Here is an 18,843-nt window from a genome sequence, read left to right on the forward strand (position 1 = left end):
GCAAAAAGTGCTGCTGTCTTGACAACGGCGACCTGCTAAAAATGTATTTGCCCAAACGTCGGCGTTGTCATTTTCTCCAATAACCGGTTAGGAATGATGCGAGAACAGTCTTGCGGCCACATGTAATTTCATCCGAGCCATTGTGTGCAACATTTGCCAAATTGTCGGATTGATATTGATTTTATCCGCAAGCAGATTTTATTTTCCTTTTTATTTTTGAGAAAACAGAGGCTGGATGTTCCCAGCAGCCCATTCAGAAATTCTCAACCGTCGGTGGGGCCAGAAACCCCAGCATCTGTAACCTTAATTATTAAGATTGTTGCTTTTGTCTCTCCGTTTAACCTTTTTAGCAGAGATGCAATATTAATATCTGTGTTTTGGTCATGCTCAGTTAGCATCGCGATTTGTGCACACTGTGTTGTTCTTACTTGGTCTGAAAAAAAATAATAAAATCCTGGAAAGCTCTGGAGTTTGATTTGACACTTTTCCAAGTGTGGTTTTAGATGGAAAACATTTGAAGGCCTCAATCATTGAACTGACATCTATCTAAATGCTTTGTTCTTCCTTTTATCATGCCATCCTTGTGTCCCATCTTTCTGGTGTCCTACCTCCTTTAATTTCTTCCTTGTGTTCTTCCTTCTGCAGTCTGCTTCCCCTCCTCACTTCCTTCCTTTCCTCATGTTCTTTCTTTTTTAGTCCTTCTTTCCACCTATCTTGTGTCCTGCCTTTTTTTTGTTGCTTTCCTTCCTTTCTTGTTTTTTTTCTTGTCCTTAATTTCTCTCCTTGTCCTTTCTTTTTACCTTGTGACCTTCCCTTTACCCTTTGTCCTTTCTCTCTGTTGTCTCCATCCTGTGTTCTTATCGTCCTCTCTTTATGTCTTTCCTCTCTTTCCTTCATTTAATCCTTAATTTATTTTTAGCACCCTTTCATTATTCATTTCTTTCTTCTTTGTGTCCTTCCTCTCTTTCTCCTTTCTTCCTGCCTTAACTTCTTGTGCCGTTCTTCTTTTACCCAGACCCAACATGTACATATGTTCGTTCATGGAGAACTTTGGTTTTATGTTTTAAACTGAGCATACTGGACTGCAAATTCTGCAAATGAGTCTTTTAAGGTTTTGTATTTTTTGTAGGAATCTTGCACATTGAACACTGTGCACTGCGTCGGAGACAAAAGTGTGACTTTTGTTTTTCTGCGTATGTGTGTGTGTACGCGATCATACATTTTTCAGCTTCGCATTTCACTGAATTTATTAGGAGATGGGAGCTCACTGGGTTTAGCTGCATTCTAGCGCCGCAGATCAATAATTTAGCTTCAGTTAATTAGAAAATTAAGAGTTTGGAGGAAGTAACCCCTCAGCCATATCATTATGAACATTGCTCAGTGAAGTGAAAAGCATTGATTATCACATTAACTTGGGTGGGGTCTGTGAAGTAGTGAGTCTATAGCTTTGTCTTTAAGGTTGATAGGAGCAGTGGGAAAAACTGGAAGAGGCAATCGTGAAGACAACTCCACCTCTTATAGGATGTTCCTAGGATACAGTGGACACAGACTAACCTCACTGACCGGAACACAACTGGTTCCGGTCTTTCTTCCGGAACCAGTTTTCGAGAAGGTAAAATCTAGGTCATAAGTTAGATTCACAGATTGAACATGTTGCGTCCATGTTCCAGTCACACCTGTGGATATGGATTATGACTGAAAAAAAGTACAAGTGGATTGAAAAGCACTTCCTCTGAAGGGAGTCTCGATTTAGCTTCAGAGGTAAATTGAGATCCTTGAGGTCTGCCCCAAGACACCCTGAGGCAGACCTTGAGCCCACTGGTGGGACTATATTCCTTTTAGCCTCAGAAAGCCTTGGTATCCCCCCGAACGAGTTTGAGAGAGTTGATTGGAAGAGGGATTCCTTCTTGGCCCTTTAACCCCGATCTTGTCCTGAAGACAATAGATGGATAAGTATTTGGTGAATTATCATAGAGCTCTAACAGCTGCAGTTGTTATGCTCTTTTCAACTAAAATGGAGTCAATAACAGTTTGTTGGATAGGATCTGCATAGCAGCAGTCTGTTAAGGCATGCACATTGACTTGAGTCCAGTACCAATGGTGCCAATGAGCAGATGGCCGGGTTCTGTTGCGGTCACTTAAAAAATGGCAAAAAGATGCAGCATGGCATCTTTTTGCTGTTTTACTGTGAATCCTCAGATCTTGCCATTTCTGTCACTGTTACCTGGTTACCGGGTACATCTTGTAATCAAAAGCATAATGGTTAGTCCCCGTGGAGCACTGCAAAAACGGTTTAGTGGGTGACTGAGGAGTAGGTTTGAGGTTTTGTTTGACTCCAGTTTCTTCAAGTGTCGGTTTAATAATTGACACATGCTGAACTAAACTAACAGAATGACGAAGGCCCCAACCCCAGAACATTTGAATAAAGTTAGTGTTTGCAAGGACACACGACATTTTTAAAGCGGGGAGTAGGGCTGAGATTAGTACAAAATACTCTTGTCGGGAGTTTCTATTTTAATGTCCTACAAACCTTTGTCTTCAGTCTGGAGAGCCGTACGTTTCTGACGCAAGTATTCTTTGCATTTGTTTATGCATTTTATATATTTTTTTCACTTGTGTTCATCTAGATTTGGTTCTGCTTAGTCCAAGACAAAAATCTTATCTTGTTCAAATTAAGTGTGCAATGTAGGCCCCAAGATCAGTTCTACAAAATTTCAATTTCGAGAAGGTAAAATCTAAGTAATATTTTTAAATTCACAGATTAAAATAATATAAAAAAATTTATTATGACCAAAATGTTAGTCGTTAAACTTTACCAGGGTTTAAACAATTAAATGCCTTATAAAGTACCCTGGAAAGATTAATGTTCTGTCTTCTGCTGTTGGTACAGAAGCGACTGGGGTCCAAGGTGATTTAAGAAAATAACACATTTCTTATAACAACTCAGTCTTTCTTTTCCTCCTTGCCAATCTATCACCTTTACTCAGAAATCCACATCGTTGCTTCCTTCTTGTGGCACCCCCCACCTCCTGATCGGGTCTGTGCGGGTGAGTGTTACATTTGTTTTGATTGGTAGAGGTAAGAACCCCAAGGTTTGACAGATAATGGTAAATTTAGATGGAGCTATTTCTATATGGGAAGAGGTTAGTGCAAGCTTTCTTTGGCATGTGCCTGGCTGTGCACCTGACAGTTTTGGTGTCTTAATGAAATAACATATTTGACAGTAAACTCACAGTGCAGCTGAATGTGTTTTTTTTCCCCCTCCATTTTCTGCCAACTTATCTCCAATTATCCTATTTTTTTTATTTTTTTTATCCATTACCCTCTGTCCTATCTTGCTGAGATCAGGAGAATATATATATATATATTTTAGAAAAGTCATTCAGGCACTGATTAGATTTTTATGGGCTTTTTGGAAACTATCTGAGATGAACAAAAATCCAAAGGAAGAGCGATGTTTTAATTTGGACTTCTGGGACGCAGCATAAGTGGAAACTAACCATCTGAAAACAGCAGCTCAAATATCAAATCGAAGAAGATTTCGTCTAACTTGCCATCTCTGTTCCCCACTTGGAAATTTGTCGTTCAAGTTCCCCTTAAACTTTCGCTGCACCCGACCCAAAAGCCTGAGCCCCGGTTAAGGTGCTGAGGTCTAATCAGCTCCGTTTGATGTGCGCAGGCAACCGGCTTTACGCAGGAGCCGAGATCTCCTTGGATATTTAGGAAAGATGGAGCAGTGAGAGAGAGAGAAGAGATTATGCCCGGGCTTTTAATAGAGGATCGCTCCATCTTGTTCTTTTTAGCTCAATCATTAGTTCTTGCTTCTTCCCCAGAGGGTGATTCTCTCATTTTGTCTTTCGCTAACACCAGGGCCACCTATTGGTCTTTTGGCGAGAATTGTGCCTCGATATAAGTTAGCCAAGTATGAATACCCAGTTTTTCCTACTCAATCATCAAGCCAGAGTCAGACAGTTCATGTGGGGCTGAGGAAGAAAAAAATGGATACCAACTATAGGGAGCCGTGCGAAATCATCCACACTCTTTGAACTTTCCCACTTTTTGTCATGTTTTGACTATACACTTTAATGTATTTTATAATAATATGAAAAGTATTTGTTTCAAGCCCCAATTACTCTAATACCCCCGCATAAAGTAATTGTAGAGGCTGCAGAAGACTTGAGACTGTGATACTGATTCACTTCCTTATGAAACATGAATTGTCATCGAATCGCAGCCTGGGAGCACATGTGGGGTCGGCGCTGCTCCTGCTAGGATGGCTACAAGGGGGGAAAGATGCAAATGAACACTGATTGTACACACTTCCCTTAGTGAGAATGGAAGTGTGTGAATCACCAGGCATGCCTGCTCTTCATTTTCTTACCCTTCCTTCAACCGGTACCTGTGAAATCAGACATCCTTGTGTGCCTGTCAAAAAAATAACCAACACTCTGCCACTCTCAGCTGGCTGACAGGAGAGTTCACCTTCTGACAACCAGCACTCATGCTGAGGCAATCAGAAGTTGTCAAACTTGAAGAGTGTCCTCTGCTTTGACTCAAATATGTGGAGTTTTCTTTTTATTTATTTATTTTTGGCCATTTACCTGTCTGACATCAGATCTTTAGCTGCAAAGCGTTGCTGTGCTAACGACCCGCTCGTCCGTGCGAATGAGGAAATATTGTTCTCGCGGCTGATAATTTAGCAGAGGAAAACTGACGAAACAGCGGCTCGGTTCGTACACTTTCACGACTCCCTATGATTATACATCATTTTCAAGTACAGCGAGTGCCCGTCTCTTTAAATATTCCCCTGCGGTTTATGAAGATGTAATTTACATACTTGTTCTTCGCATGCATATAGCCGGCTCCTTGGCGCCTCTGAAGGCGAAGGCGACTGTCCTATAAAAACACCGGCGAAGAAATTATTGATTTGCATCTGTTTAGCCGGGACAGAGCCGAGCATCTCCCTCCCGTCAGCCCCACAGGCTACGTTCCAGGATCCCGAAGGTGCCATCGCACTCGTCTGTCTTTCTTTTTTTTTCTTTTTTTTACGGTGGCTCTAACCCGCGGACGGGGCCTGCAATCTGTTTCTGCCCTCCATTGGATTTTATTTACAGCCCCAGCCTGGCAATAAAGGCCAAAATTTATGACTTAGTTTTTAATTAGAAATAATGTCTTGTAGAGCTTAAGTGATGGATGGTTTAATCAATATATAGACTGTGGCTGGCCTGATGATAAACGCTTCTATTGACAGTGTGCAGAGTAGCCTAACTTAACACTTTGTCTTTTAAAGAAATATGGAGTGTTTTGTTTGCTCATGGAAACTCTCCGTTGGCCTTTTCGTCCGCCGCTTCACTGTCTCCCGCTGCTTTGTCAACATTTCTTCCCTTGACGGTCAATGCGAGTCCTCAAAATGAACAGAGCTCCATTGTCCAACTGCTTTTAGGGCATTATTTTTCTCGTCTCGCCGAAACGCCATTGGGTGGTCCATTTTTCTTGCTCTTAAGTCCAGGTCAGAAGTTTCATTCTTGTGAGTAAAAGTTGACAGGCAAACAGGTGAAGTTTTCGATGATTCAGGTTTCTTCTCTTTTTCCACGTTTGCCTGTGGTTAGGAGAAAAGAAGCGCAGGACAATTTTCAAGTACAATAATTAAATGGGAATCAAGTCGATGGGATTTGTTTCCTGCCGCTGTGAATAATTGTGTAATATACACGAGGATGAAATTGAGACACTTGACAACTGAAGTTCAATTTGATCACTTATGGTTTATTGTGAAGTGCTTACTCTGTTTTTTTTTTTTCTTTCTCCACTATCCATAAATGCTGATGTGACACAGAAACAATATGAAAGAACTGCTTGAAAAATATAATTTTACCGCAGTCCAAGTATGTATCCACCGGGTGGACAGTCACCTATTTCGAGGGCAGTAAATTTTTTGTTTTTCTGGTTGTAAATTGTAGTTTCTTCCCATATTAAATATGTATAATAACGCATAATGGCAATAATATACTCCCTATAAACCTGGTAGATATCAAGTTTTAGACCGTTTTAAATGGGATTACCATCTGACTCAACAGGCTAACGTTGTTGTTTAACTACTGGATGGAGTTTCACATATTTTAAAATTTTAATATTGTTTTGAGGTTGCACACTTTACAGCTGAAGAACCAAGCTGAAACTGCCCTTCTACTGTAGCTCAAAAAATATGTGTTTTTTATTTTATTTTGTTATATTTCCCTCATCTCAGTGAACCACAAAAACTAAATTATATCCGGTCAGCTTGGTTTTCTACTTTTACAGAAGACTGCCAGACAACAGCAATTTTCTAGTTGGGGTTGAGCATCTGCAGAATCCTTCACTTCTCCAGCAGCCTTCAAACTTTCCCAAGAAGTAGATTTCTGATTGGAAAGAGCTATAGAGACTGATGAATTCCAAATATTTTATTCAAGAATTGGTGAAAATTATGTTGAAACGTCATTATTGCAGAAAACAAAGACTTTTGAGAATTGCGCCTCGACATTTTACACTGATTTATATTTTGCCACTCTTTCACAAAGTCCAAAGTTACTGTAACAAATTCTATTAGTTCTATACAATAAGACGCACTGTACTAGAGATTCCACGTTGCTTGACTTTTAAATAAACACTACAGACATAAAAACAATGCGTCTCTAAAAAGTTACAAACCGTTAACCAAGAAGTTAGGTCTGACATATGGTCAACATTACAAAGGTTAATCATTAGTCCAAGAACCGGTAACATAATGTGAAATTCATTGGTCACTGAATTATTTTTGTCCTTCTCTCACCGACGCGGGTAAATGATTATAACATATTGCTTTTTCTTTTACTCTCAAGATCGCCATGCTGAAAGGATAATCTCATTCACACATGAGCACACTGAGGTAACACCACCTTCCCTGTTAGCCAGACCACAATGCTGGTCTTTCTCATTGATTAGTGTTGCATTCACTGCCCAGGGCAGGTAGAGGCCTTAATAATGGCTTTCTGCTTCGTGCTCCTTGTCTCTGGAATAGAATAACCATGAAAGACATGGAGCCCGTGTTTTGAGTCGCTTTAGTCAATGGTTAACTGTTCTGTGGCGATTCAAAGCATCCGAGCTCTGTTGTAACTGACCGCTCTGCTGTAGATCCTGACCTGGGTATGTTTTCCTCGCACATCCCTCTCCCCCCTCCCAGCCTCTTGCGCCCCACCAGTCTAATTCCTCTTCCTTTCTCCATTCCGTCGTCGTGCCGGACCGTATTAGCTTATCTGCTCCCTTTGTGAAACACAAGCTCGCTGATAAGTCGCACGTTGGGCCGGGTTACTCACGTCTGTCTTGTTCTTTCCTGGGTATCCTCTAATTCCCACCCATCAGAAAGCCATTTCCCAGGCTGCAGGTGGGCCCGTGTTGCAATGTGGTCGGCAGGCTGATCTCTCGTGAGCAAACACAGACATTTAGTCACCATCGCCTCTTTTGTGTTTGACGAGGGCTTGTTATGCCCCGGTACGTATGTGAGCTGCAAGTGTACACAAGACTAATCACAGAGACGGTTGTAAAAACACTCCACAGACAGGTATGTGGCTTTAGTTGAGATTAGCAATAAAGTCAGGAATTATTTCCCCCCCCTTCTTTGCTCATTGTTGACAAATGGCATCTGAAAAGCAAACAGAATCCTACGGATACATTTTTAACTGCGGTTACCCTCAAGTCTGGATGTTTTCCTTCATCCTGCTCAAACAACTCAACCAACTTTGAATTTGAGTCTACCAGCAGGACACATCTAGAGGCTGACATGTTTGGCAGTTTTTATTGGCGAATTAGCTTTGATGGAGCTCACCTATGGACATCAGTTTACAAGACGTCCTACATTTCTCAAGTGGATTTCGGCCTGGGCTTTGGCTAGACCCTCAGCTTGACCTCCTGCCCTGTCTGAAGTCTTTTGTGACTTTTAGCAAGTTTTCTTTCATGACCGCGCTGTATCCGGCTCCAACCATCTGCCAATAAACTCCCATTAGCTTCCCCTTCCCTTCTTTAGAAAGTAACCCCCCCCCCCCAAAGTACAATGTTTCCACTACCATGTTTCACAGTTTGTTTCATTACTCAGTGAAGCTTGTTGTCGTGTACAATACACACCTCTGTCGAACTGCAAACAGGACTGTACTTGCTTGTACCAGATTTGTGGAGTTCAAGACTAATGGTTGTCCCCTTAACAAATTCTCCTACCCGAGTTGTGGATCTCCAGAACAGACTTCTCGGCTGCTTCTCTTTGCTTATCCTGTCAAATTAGGTGGAACACTGTCTCAGTAAATTTGTAGTTATGCCCTACTTTTTTTTTTATTATTTTTTATTTTTACCGTCTGGTAAAATAGGAAGAGAATGGCACAATTTGGTAGCCTGTGAGACCAGATGGTTGAACTTTATGTTATTTGGAGAGATCACTGTAAAGGGTGCTGAGTATGAATGTTTGCCCACAGGATTTAGACTTTATTCATAAAAAAAAACCTGTTTTGAATGCTTTCTTTTCTCTTCAGAGTTGTGCACTAATTTATTTTAGTCCGTCTAAGGAGCAGAAAAAGTGCAGTTAAAAACACGAGTAAGAGCAGTGCCCCTCCACCTCCCAGGCATTGGTAGGGTTCTTTCTCGTTGTCAAGGTCACCTGTGGCCACGATCTCTGTCCTGAACAGTTAATTAGGAATTACAACACGGCATGACCCTCAGGGCGTTATTCCCAGTTAGAATAATGAACACCTGGAAACGGTGAGTAGCCTGTTGCATTGCATTGGGACTTTTGAACTCTGGTGGCCTTTGAAATGGTAGTCTAAGTTTTTTTTTCTTTTTCTTTTTTTTCTTTCTATTTCAAGTCCTCCTGAAAGAGTACAATCGGTGTGTCTTGAGCCGTTTCAAGTCCTGTCTCACTGGCTGTTGTGATTAGAAATTCAAGATAAATCTCGTATGAAACACAAATCCATACTTCTCCTCATTCTTTCAGAATCGGATGTTTATCCTTTGCTTAAATGCATTGACGTGTCCATGCACTCGCCTCTTGGAAACCTAAGTGCAATGTTCCATTATGTTTTGTTAGTGCTATTAAAATGTTTTTTTTTTTTTTTTTTTTATCACCTTGTTGCACCATTCCCCTGTGAAATATAGGCAAGATGAATAAGAAAAGTGAGACTGGGAGTGATAGAAGAGTTAGGAGAAGAAGTTATTTTCTGCAGAACTACTCTGAGTTATTGATGTTTTTCGGGATCTTTTGAGTGCGCCCGACTGTAAATTTCTAGTCATACCTGCCTCGCCTTTGTTATAGCTAGTACTCTGTTTGTGTCGGCGAAACAAAGCTGTCTCAGCTCTGTTTGTGCATTCAGAGAGGAATACAGCACAGGTGGAGCGTGGGTTTTATGGTTAAAAATACACATCTTTAAAAAAAAAAAGATCATATATATATATATATATATTATGGCGTATTTAAAGAAGAAAATGTAATTTAACCTGTAATTTTTAGATTGCTTTCCTGGTGCAGCTTGGGGTGCTCATGCGGCCTCGACGGTGATTTTTATTTCATTCTCCCTGTGTACAAGACCCAGATCTACTCCCGTCTGCCGTATCGTAATCATTTGTCCCGACGCCTTGATTCGAATTGGTAAATTGTTACACACAGAGCAGGCAGAGTATGATACATCTGCTGGAAGGCCGCGTTATTTTACCGACTGCTTTTTGCAGGTCACAGTGCTTTTGCGAAGGTAAGGTGGTCTAGCCCCCCCCCCCCCCCACCCCCCCCTTCCTCCTCCCTCCTCCTTCTGTCTTTGCTGGCAGCGAGCACGCCCCAGCGCACACCGTCCCGAGACGCAGTCTGGCAGACCTAGTGAATCATCTTCCCGTCACAGGTGGGGGAAATACAACAGCGGGATTGGCAGTCCAAAGGTGGCATCTGGCCCACGCTTGAGTGAGGTGTTTGGCTTTCTGCTGCTGGAAATGGCGATATGTCACCCACCCGCAGAACCCCCATTTACGTGCAAGAAAGTTCTTCAACAGCTTCTGGTTTAACTCTCCTGGTTCTTTTATGGTGCTTTACTCTTATGGTTAGATCTAAGCTTTTGAAGTGACTTGCTTACTCTATAAAGTTTTCCACATTGAGAAAATTTTGCTTATTTTTTTGTTGTTAAAATATCCAAATCTGAGACTGGATGGAAAGTGTATGTAAACAGAAATTTTCAAGCTCTGGCACAGGTTTTTAGTTGGATTTCAGTCTGGGCTTTGAATGGAGTATTCTAACATATGAACATGCTGATAAAAGCAATCGGCAAAACATGGATACTTCCACCTTCGGTTCAGGAAAATGTGCAATTTTAACGTTTTGTGTTCCAACTCTGAAATAAAATTAAATCCTTGATTTACTTCTGCAACTAAAATGTCAGCAAAAAAACCCCAAAAAAGTACCGAAGAAAACGACCAAAAAAAAAATTGTCACGACAATAACAAAACATAGAAAAACAAAACTTTCATATCCAGTTCAAAAAAGAGTAAGAAGACAAAGCTTATTAAATCCTGCCCAATATTACGCATCACCTTATACATATTTACACATCTTTATCAAAAAATTGTAAATTAGATTTATTTGTGTATATATTTGGTTTAGTTATTTAGATTTAAACATTATATGAATGATCTTATTCAGGGCTGTTAACGTTACATGCTTATTTTCCGATAACAGATATGAGTTTGTGCATCACATTCACATTAGAAGACTACATGTCCCATGATGCTTTGGTGTAAAAAAAATAATAAAAGAAACAGGAAGAGGTGGAGCTTAAGTTTGTTGTTGATCTGTTTGTGCATTCCTTGGTCATCAAGATTTTGCCTTTACAGAAAACTGGATTTATTCTGAGATGACTAGATTTTCACTAATTGAGTGACTTTTAAGGGCAATTAGTGGCAGTGGACTTTATTTAGGGTTATCATGGGGATGTGTTGATCTGTGCTTGTGAATTCAGGTTGAGATGAAATTACACATGTTCTGGGACTTCTTGACACAGTAGGGTAAACTTGATTTTCATGGGTGATATCAGGTTAAAAGAGGTTGACTAGAAATGCAGGCATTTTAGATTGTGGGGAAAAAAAGGAGAAAAAATATGGACTGTGTATCCGTCACAAATATACACGTTTACAATGGTGAATCACAAAAAAAAAAAACAAAAAACAACAATGTAAAATTACATTCAAGCTTGTTGTAACACAGAGTCATGTACAAAAAAATATACTTTCTACGGCGTAACTGAGCATCTGAATCTTGAGACTATTTTGACTCTTGCGTTTCGTCCTTATTTCAGTCACATTCACGGCTAGTGCTCAAGAAGCTGTTCTATCAAAGCTGTTGTAGGAAGGTGGTTGCGAGGGGCCGCTGATCAAAGGCAGACTCCTCAGGGCCAACGAGGGCCCAGCTCGAGCAGCAGATGTTTCCAGTCCCTGTTAGCACCTCAGTTAGAGTCATCCTTATTTAAATGGCTCTGGCTAATGGCCCTCACCGGTGTTGGATACACCAGATCGCCTTTCATCTCGCTTTGTGTGGGGAACGTGGGACAGAATGTAAAACGCCAGGGATATCTTGTTCCTCCCTGACACCCTTATTGTGCTCCTCTGCGAATTTCTGGCATGAAAAATCCCTTTCACAGTAATTGGGTGCGAATGAAACACTTGTGCTTGGCTATTGTCTCCAGTTGTGTACTGTGTTGCATTCAGACCAGCGGTTAAAAGAGCCAACAGTGAGGGGAAGAAGAAGAAGAAGAAGAAGAAGAAGAACAGGGTGTGGTGAGATTCTCAACAGCACAAAAATAAAGTAACGAATGAAATCACATGAAGAAAACAAACAAACAAAAAAAAGGGTGTCGTACCGTAGCTCGTTAAAAACGAGGGAAACAATAAAAAAAGAAACTCTTTTATGTCGGCTCTTTTCAGGAAGAGCAAACATATATTTTTTTTCAGAATGTTGGGAGGAAGTGGACACATTGGCGTGAAAGAATCAGCCAAGCTACGTCCTCATTCTTCATGTGGCCTACAGAAAATTGATTGAAAGATTTGGCGGGCCTAATTGCGATGCGCCATCTGCCCAAGTTACAGAACCTGCCAGGCATGTGACAGTTTCCAACAGGCTCACTGACGAGCAGATGTGCGCAGGACTCTCTCTGTGCGAATATTTAAGCGCGTCAGTCTCTCTTTACTTTGTGATCACATCTTGTTCGGCGGATAAGGACGAGGCGTTTGGGTTTTGAATTACAGACCCCTAACGTCTAAATGCATGCCGTGAAAGCTCTCCTTTCACATAGTGAAACTACCTGTGTGCGCGCCATTACTTTGTGGCGTTTTATTAGCATTGGGCACCGCTTGTCATGAGAAACAGGTTATTGTTTTCATCAGATGTGCTATTGATATGACAAATGTCATCTGGTCGGAGGGAATTTTCATAAATCAATCATCTATTGTCCTCTCGTTTGGCACAATAAAACAGATTGCCTGTTGAATTGCACAAAGGAAAGTCAAAAAATGCTATTCACTGAAAGTGCAGAGTAATCTATTCATTTATTGGTGGAAACGTTTTTCAAATAGATGGCCGAGGAGGGACTTTGTCCTGAGAAAAGCACATTAGTCCTCCGAGAGATGCATTTTGTAACTCTAAAGAAATTATTCTACATTTTGGGGGAAATATGTTTATTTCTTTTCTTGCCGATATTTGCATTTGCAAGAAAGCTATTGACTGAAGGTGCTTTGTTTTAGGAACAATGAGAGAAGGGCGTGGTGACATTTTTAGCACATTGTACTGTGGTATTTAGACGTAGCAGTTTTATATAATTTTTTTCTAAAATGTAATTTCTTTGAACAAAGCCGGAGTGATCTTTTACCTCTGTTTGGGGCCCAGCTATTTAGGGATTCATTTCATTATTCCCCTTATAAATAAAGGTTTTCATGAGTCTTCATTTGTCAGGTCTAACAATAAAATGTTAAAGAAATACGTTATTTTGCCAGAAGTAACCAATCAGGAGGAAGGTCTCAGCACTGTCAATCATTCTTGTGTGGGTGCTGCTCACATTCTAATCCTAACATAAGATTGCTGAAACCCTCTTCCTGCTCTTTTTTTTTCTTTTTTCTTTTTTTTTTTAGTTTTGACCAAGAGCAGCGTATTTGTGCAGATAGTAGTAGTTCTACTGGGTGAAGGCAGGGGAGCTCAGTTTTTCTCCCCACAGATTATGTGTTTCATATTATACTTTAAGGACAACGTGACATTTTTAAGAAATAGTGCAACAGTTTTTTGTTTTTTTTTTTTTTCATGAAAGTTACCTACTGCAGCATCAATACAGTGTCCCGGAAATGGGATTCTTGTTGACTCAGCTTAATGTCACTTATAGTTTAAGTAGGCTGTAGCAATTTAAATCCTAAGATCTCTCTCCAATTAGACTCTAGAGTGCATAAAACAAGGTAAAGGAAACTGCGTATCTAATGAAGCCACAGCTCACCGCCCTCTGGAACAAAAAGGGATCCGATTCACCTGGAATTAGACACCTCTGTCTTGCCAAAGGGGGACACCATGCAGATTAGCAAATAAAGTAATTGCATTTACATATCCAATCACCTACAGCTATCCTTCTGCCGCTTTGTTCACACAGGCGGTGTGATTTAGCAACATCATGTCCTTGTAAACGTTACTGAAGAGGTTTTGACACCAGCGTTCTGTATCTGTTTTAAAAATAATTACGTTTATTTCAATTCCCTTTTTTTTTATTTCAAAGCCTCCTCCCCCCCCCCCCCCCCCCCCCCCCCCCCCACCCTCACCGCAAGGGTCTGCAGTATGTGTGGAAAAAAAACAAAACAAAACAAAAAAAAAAAAATTCAAAGGGGGTTTTTTTTATTTCTTTTCCTGAAGAAGCAAGCTTCTCAGATAAAGTATTTGGAGATAAGCTGTGTATGATAACGGATTCACAGTTTCTCTGGATGTGTCCCGAAGGGCTCTCAATTGTAGACTTAGGAGCCATTTCCAGCATATTGCTCAGAGGAGAAGATTGTCTGAAGGGGAATAAAAAAAACAACAACTTCTTAGTTCATATTCTATGCAGAAATGCTCCATATTCACTTTACTGAAGAGGACAATGAAGATAAACTGCAGTTACTGTGACAATCACCCCCTCTTCTGTCCATACAATTACAATCCTTTTACTCCGCCGTAATCCTAGTTGTAAATCATTTTCCTTCGCACTGTCCAAAGGTTTGGATTTCCCCGAGCTATTGCTTCTACATCATAATCCGCCTTCCTTTGCCAGGGGATCGCGGATGTTCTTTTAGTGGATCTAGTTTTTTTTTTTTCTGTATTTGTTTTTTTTTTTTTCTTACAAAATAGAGAAAATTGGTATCTTTCCTTTTATTTCCAAAATAACAATGTTTGGTGGGCATTGTGTGGGATCTCTGAATGAAATGGTTAGACTGAATTATAAGCCTTTTACTTTAGTCTGTAAAACATTTTAATATCTGGAACTTCATATATATATATATATATATATATATATATATATATATATAATTATTTTATTTTTTTTCGGCCGTCTGGTATAATTTTAAAAATCCTTTTTATAAATAATAAAAGTTTCTTCAGGATGAGACGCATCCTAAGCATTTTTTTAAAATAAGAAAATGCTTCATTCAAACTTGTTCTGGCATCTATGCAACAATCAAGGACCCAGTAATATTGAGTTAAAGAAACTTTAGTTTGATGATCTGCTGCATGCTGTTTCACCATTAATATCAGGGAGAGAAACACATTAAATGGGCTGTGTTTCGAACCAGACCAAGCTCATCAGTTCATATTACTTTCCTCTACATGCAGACATGGTGTCGCCATTGGAACCTGCTGTTTGCATCTGTCCAACCAATCAATATCCCAGCAGAGAATGTTATTTGCATGACAACTGCTGCTGAGATGGCAAAAGTATAGAACTTCTTAATTACGCTGCGGCAGAGGGAAAAAATTCTTAGGATTCCTAAAAGAGAAGAACATAAAAACAAAATATGTTGTGAAATTCAGCTGAATATGTTTGTTTGTTTTTTTTGTCTCGGTACCACCTTATTTCAGGAAAGACTGATGTGTTCTTCCAGCATCAACAGCTCCAGAATATTATTCATCTGTTTATCCGAGATTTGAGTTATTATTTTTGTTTTTTATATGGACCTATTTGTGACGCTCGTTCTGAAAACAAACTACTTCTCAGTCCAGCAGCTCGAAGAAAGATTTATGTGACGACATGCCGAAAGGGGAGCATTGGAAAGCATAAGAGCTTCTTAAGGAGACCAAGGACAATTATAGACATGGCTGTGATGCGGAGTCAAATTTCTTTTAAGTTTTTTTTTTTTTTTTTTTTAATGTCCAGAGTGTTTATAACAACTGAATGCTATATAATGCCACTATGTGGCTCGAAAATGCATAAAACTGCCTCTTTAAGCTGTCAGACCAGACAAGCCCCATCTGTACCACAACAAATAAAGTCCTGATTTTATTGTAGATCTCCTGCTTTGTTCTCTTACCACTCATGGACAAGTTGCTAGGGTCCATGAGACTGACCCCCACCCCGACCAGGACGGAGCGATCTTCCATTTTGCCCCAGAGACTCCAGGCCTCAGCTTGCAGAATATCAGTCATTTTCCTCATATTATTTGTGTTGACCGTTTGTTGTTTTGCAGAAGAACTTTTGAAGAAAAAATGTTAGATGTTGTGCTTTTTTTTTCTTTTTTTTTCCACTAGACAAACAATAACTGGCCTCCACTGTATGCCTCATGTTGCCAAAGCGAGAGACGAGCCGGGGTTTGTAACCTTTGCCGAGATATTTAGAAGAAAAATAAACTTTGTGAAAGCAATAGCTGGAGGGATTGTTCCTGATGAGCTTTTCTCATTTTAGCACAGACAGCTTGGGTTTATCCCGTTGTCCGTCAGTTTGCAGACCGAACTGCTGAAAGTTGATATGAAGGCCATATGGCACTCTGAAGGCGTGCACTACATTAATTTAAACTGCTTCATTTTTTCCTACAAACACTGGGTCCCTTTGTATTAATAATTAACGTGTCGGAAGGCCAGCTTTCACGCCACTGGATGCATATTTAAACAATTCAACACCGCTGCAATCTGCACCACCTTGTTTCTGCTAATTTAGTGAGACGATCTAATTTTTTGTTTCCTCGCCGTTTGACAGCGCAACCCAGGATATGTTGCCCTATTAGAAAGTAATAACGGGTAAATAACTGTCCATATGCATTACAGAAGGGCCCTGTGAAAAACTGCAGGCTCCAAGTCATTTTATTTTCAGTCATTCAGATACCGTTCAACACGTAATTTAAATTTAAGCAGCACTTTGTTCTCCTTTTTTGTTCTTTTCCTTCCAGGAAAACATCATTTGTAACTCCGGCTCAGCGCTCAGACATCATTAGTCAATATGTTTGTCTGGAATTGATGTTTGCAGTTAGCGCTCGTTTCCTGTTATGCACAAAACTCTATGGGAGAACGGATGTAGACGCGCTCACACTCAATTTAAGCAAGTAACACGTGCCAATCGTCAGTCCTTGGCTAAACTTGCAGCGCTGCGGTGTTTTATGTGCAGGTCATGCTGTTGATGGGGTGCGACATCCATGGACTCCATGTGAACTGGGACGCACGTTGACTTTTGCCAAGTGCACCTTCCGTGTGCTGCGTTGTAGAAACATGGGGCTGGAAGAATAGGCAACGTGCCAACATGAGTTACTTTCAAAAAATACTAATAACTGTCACATTAATAATAATAAAAAAAAGATTTCCCTGAGGAACTGATTTTCCCATCTTGCTGTTGCTAAATGTGTCTAGGAATCTGTTCTTGCTCAGCATTATGCCAATTATGCATGCAAATTGGAATATGACTTACTGTTATGTTGAACATATTTTACTGAAATTATTTCTGGATAATTAACAGTTTTTTTTTTTTAAAACAAAAAAAAAAACAAAACAAAAATCTTCATATTGTTGTATTAACTGGATTTTAATTTTAGTTATCTAGTTAGTTAAATGCAGGTTATCATAGGTATAGTATTTTTAAAATATTGTCTTAAATGCTCTTAAAGCTGTGAAATGATTTTAGTGCAAGTATATTTAACAGACTGAGGCATCATTGGTTTCACAGTTTTTATGGTGTTTTTGATTGTTGTGGGGTTTTTTCCATGCGTTTAATTTTCATAAAGCTCTACGTAAGACATATTTTTCAATCATTTTCAGAACAAATTAAATATGCGACACGCTGCTGTTGAACTCATATGTCATACGATTGGTACATGACCTTCTGCAATGCTGCAACTCGGTCAACAGATGCTTAGCCAGCAGACCCCAACATTATTTCACATAAACAGAACCCAGAATCCTTTTACCAAGATGGACTCTTGGGTCAACATTTCCTCGCATTACCTCCCACCTCACTGATGTAAACCGGTGCAGGGGCTGGAATTAACATCTGAAAGAAGTACAGGTGCAAACTTTAACTCCATATTAATTTAAACGTTAAGATGGTTTGAGTCGTGCATTTAGCTGATAGTTGAAGAAAATGTCCTGACGGAGCATAAAGGAAATCCATCAAAACCCACTGATTTATTTGCAGTGAGCATTAGTGCGCGGATACGAGCCCGGCTCACGGAGGGGCGCTTCGGTCTGAATAATGATTTGAAGAGTCAGACCGAACAGAAGACATTTCTCTGTGTCACTTTACTCCATACGCACCTTTTCCGCTGCGGTGACAGCTTTCTGGATGCGAGAGGTTGTCTGCGGAGAAGGTTTTGCATGCATCGCTTGTGATCCTGCCCTGAATGAAACTGTATCCCTGCCATTATTTAAATTTTTGCAGGTCCTCGCACACCAGCAAGCAACGCAAGAAAATGACTGACGGAGAAGCAGGGCTGACTTGGTCTTGTTTCACCTAGGGCGCGTGAGAAGTGGCAAAGAGGTTGAACATATGGATGCTGTTTCAGCCTAAATCAGAGTTTTAAAACCACCCAGCCAGTTTGGTGCACCTGATTTACTATATTATTATTTTTTCTTCTTTTTTTCCCATTTGGAAGTAGTTTAATTACGGTCTCCCATCTCGTTTTCAGCATCCAATTTGTTCACCTATTGATATCGTGAAATTGCATTAGCCGTGGGAATATACGCTCACATACGCACACAAACACGGGCCTATGTGCTTGGACTGATGGCTGATTCAGCTTTGGGCAGCAGGCAGTGTCGGAGTCAGTCCTGCTCTTATGCAGATAAGACAGCAGCAGCGATTGGAGCAGAAATGATTGCGACTCATGCTCGTAGGCTTTCTCTTCTCTTTGGAAAACAGTAAACGGGAACACAGCAGCACAGGATGTCAAGATCAGTCTCTAGTAAAGCTAAGAGACTTTGATTTGTCAAAACAATGAAAGGCAGGTTTCAACAGAGTATTAGCAGAGACAGATTTGGGTCTATTTTTCTATGTTTTTGCTGCTGTTGTCTTGCGTTTTTGTCCTCACGCAGCACATGATATCGATTAAAATCTCCGAAAATCTGAGTAAAGCCTAATGGAGAAATAATTAAAAAGCCTTCACTGACCACTATGACTGTTTTGAGATCGATGGCCGTTCACTGACTAGTCACGAGAAGGGTAAGCCACAAAAAGTCACTAAATAAGGTGGCCATTCACAGAGCGCTTTCACCAAGAATAATAATGAAAAGTTGAGTGAAAGGAAAAACTTGTGGTAGAAACAAAATCTTACCAAGCATGAGCGCCGCCTTTTGGGTTGTGAAGTTAAGCCCTTTCTATTTTTCAGATGAAA

At 40.3% G+C, this 18,843-nt stretch overlaps 1 protein-coding gene across 13 annotated transcripts in view; it reads left to right on the forward strand.

The window, feature by feature from the left end:
* LOC106953822 (latrophilin-3-like) overlaps positions 1 to 18,843 on the forward strand; it is a 258,933-nt gene that overhangs the window by 3,365 nt on the left and 236,725 nt on the right. Inside the window, exon 2 of one of the 13 annotated variants that reach the window (XM_015042862.1) lies at positions 8,175 to 8,178. The exons of the other annotated variants lie outside the window; for them this stretch is intronic. The gene's annotated coding sequence lies outside the window, so the exon portion shown is untranslated. The remainder of the gene's footprint in view (positions 1 to 8,174; positions 8,179 to 18,843) is intronic. 13 annotated transcript variants of the gene reach the window in all.

Source organism: Poecilia latipinna, unplaced genomic scaffold, assembly GCF_001443285.1.
Source record: "Poecilia latipinna isolate Pla-1442-1.1 unplaced genomic scaffold, P_latipinna-1.0 Scaffold605, whole genome shotgun sequence".
NCBI classification, from domain to species: domain Eukaryota; kingdom Metazoa; phylum Chordata; class Actinopteri; order Cyprinodontiformes; family Poeciliidae; genus Poecilia; species Poecilia latipinna.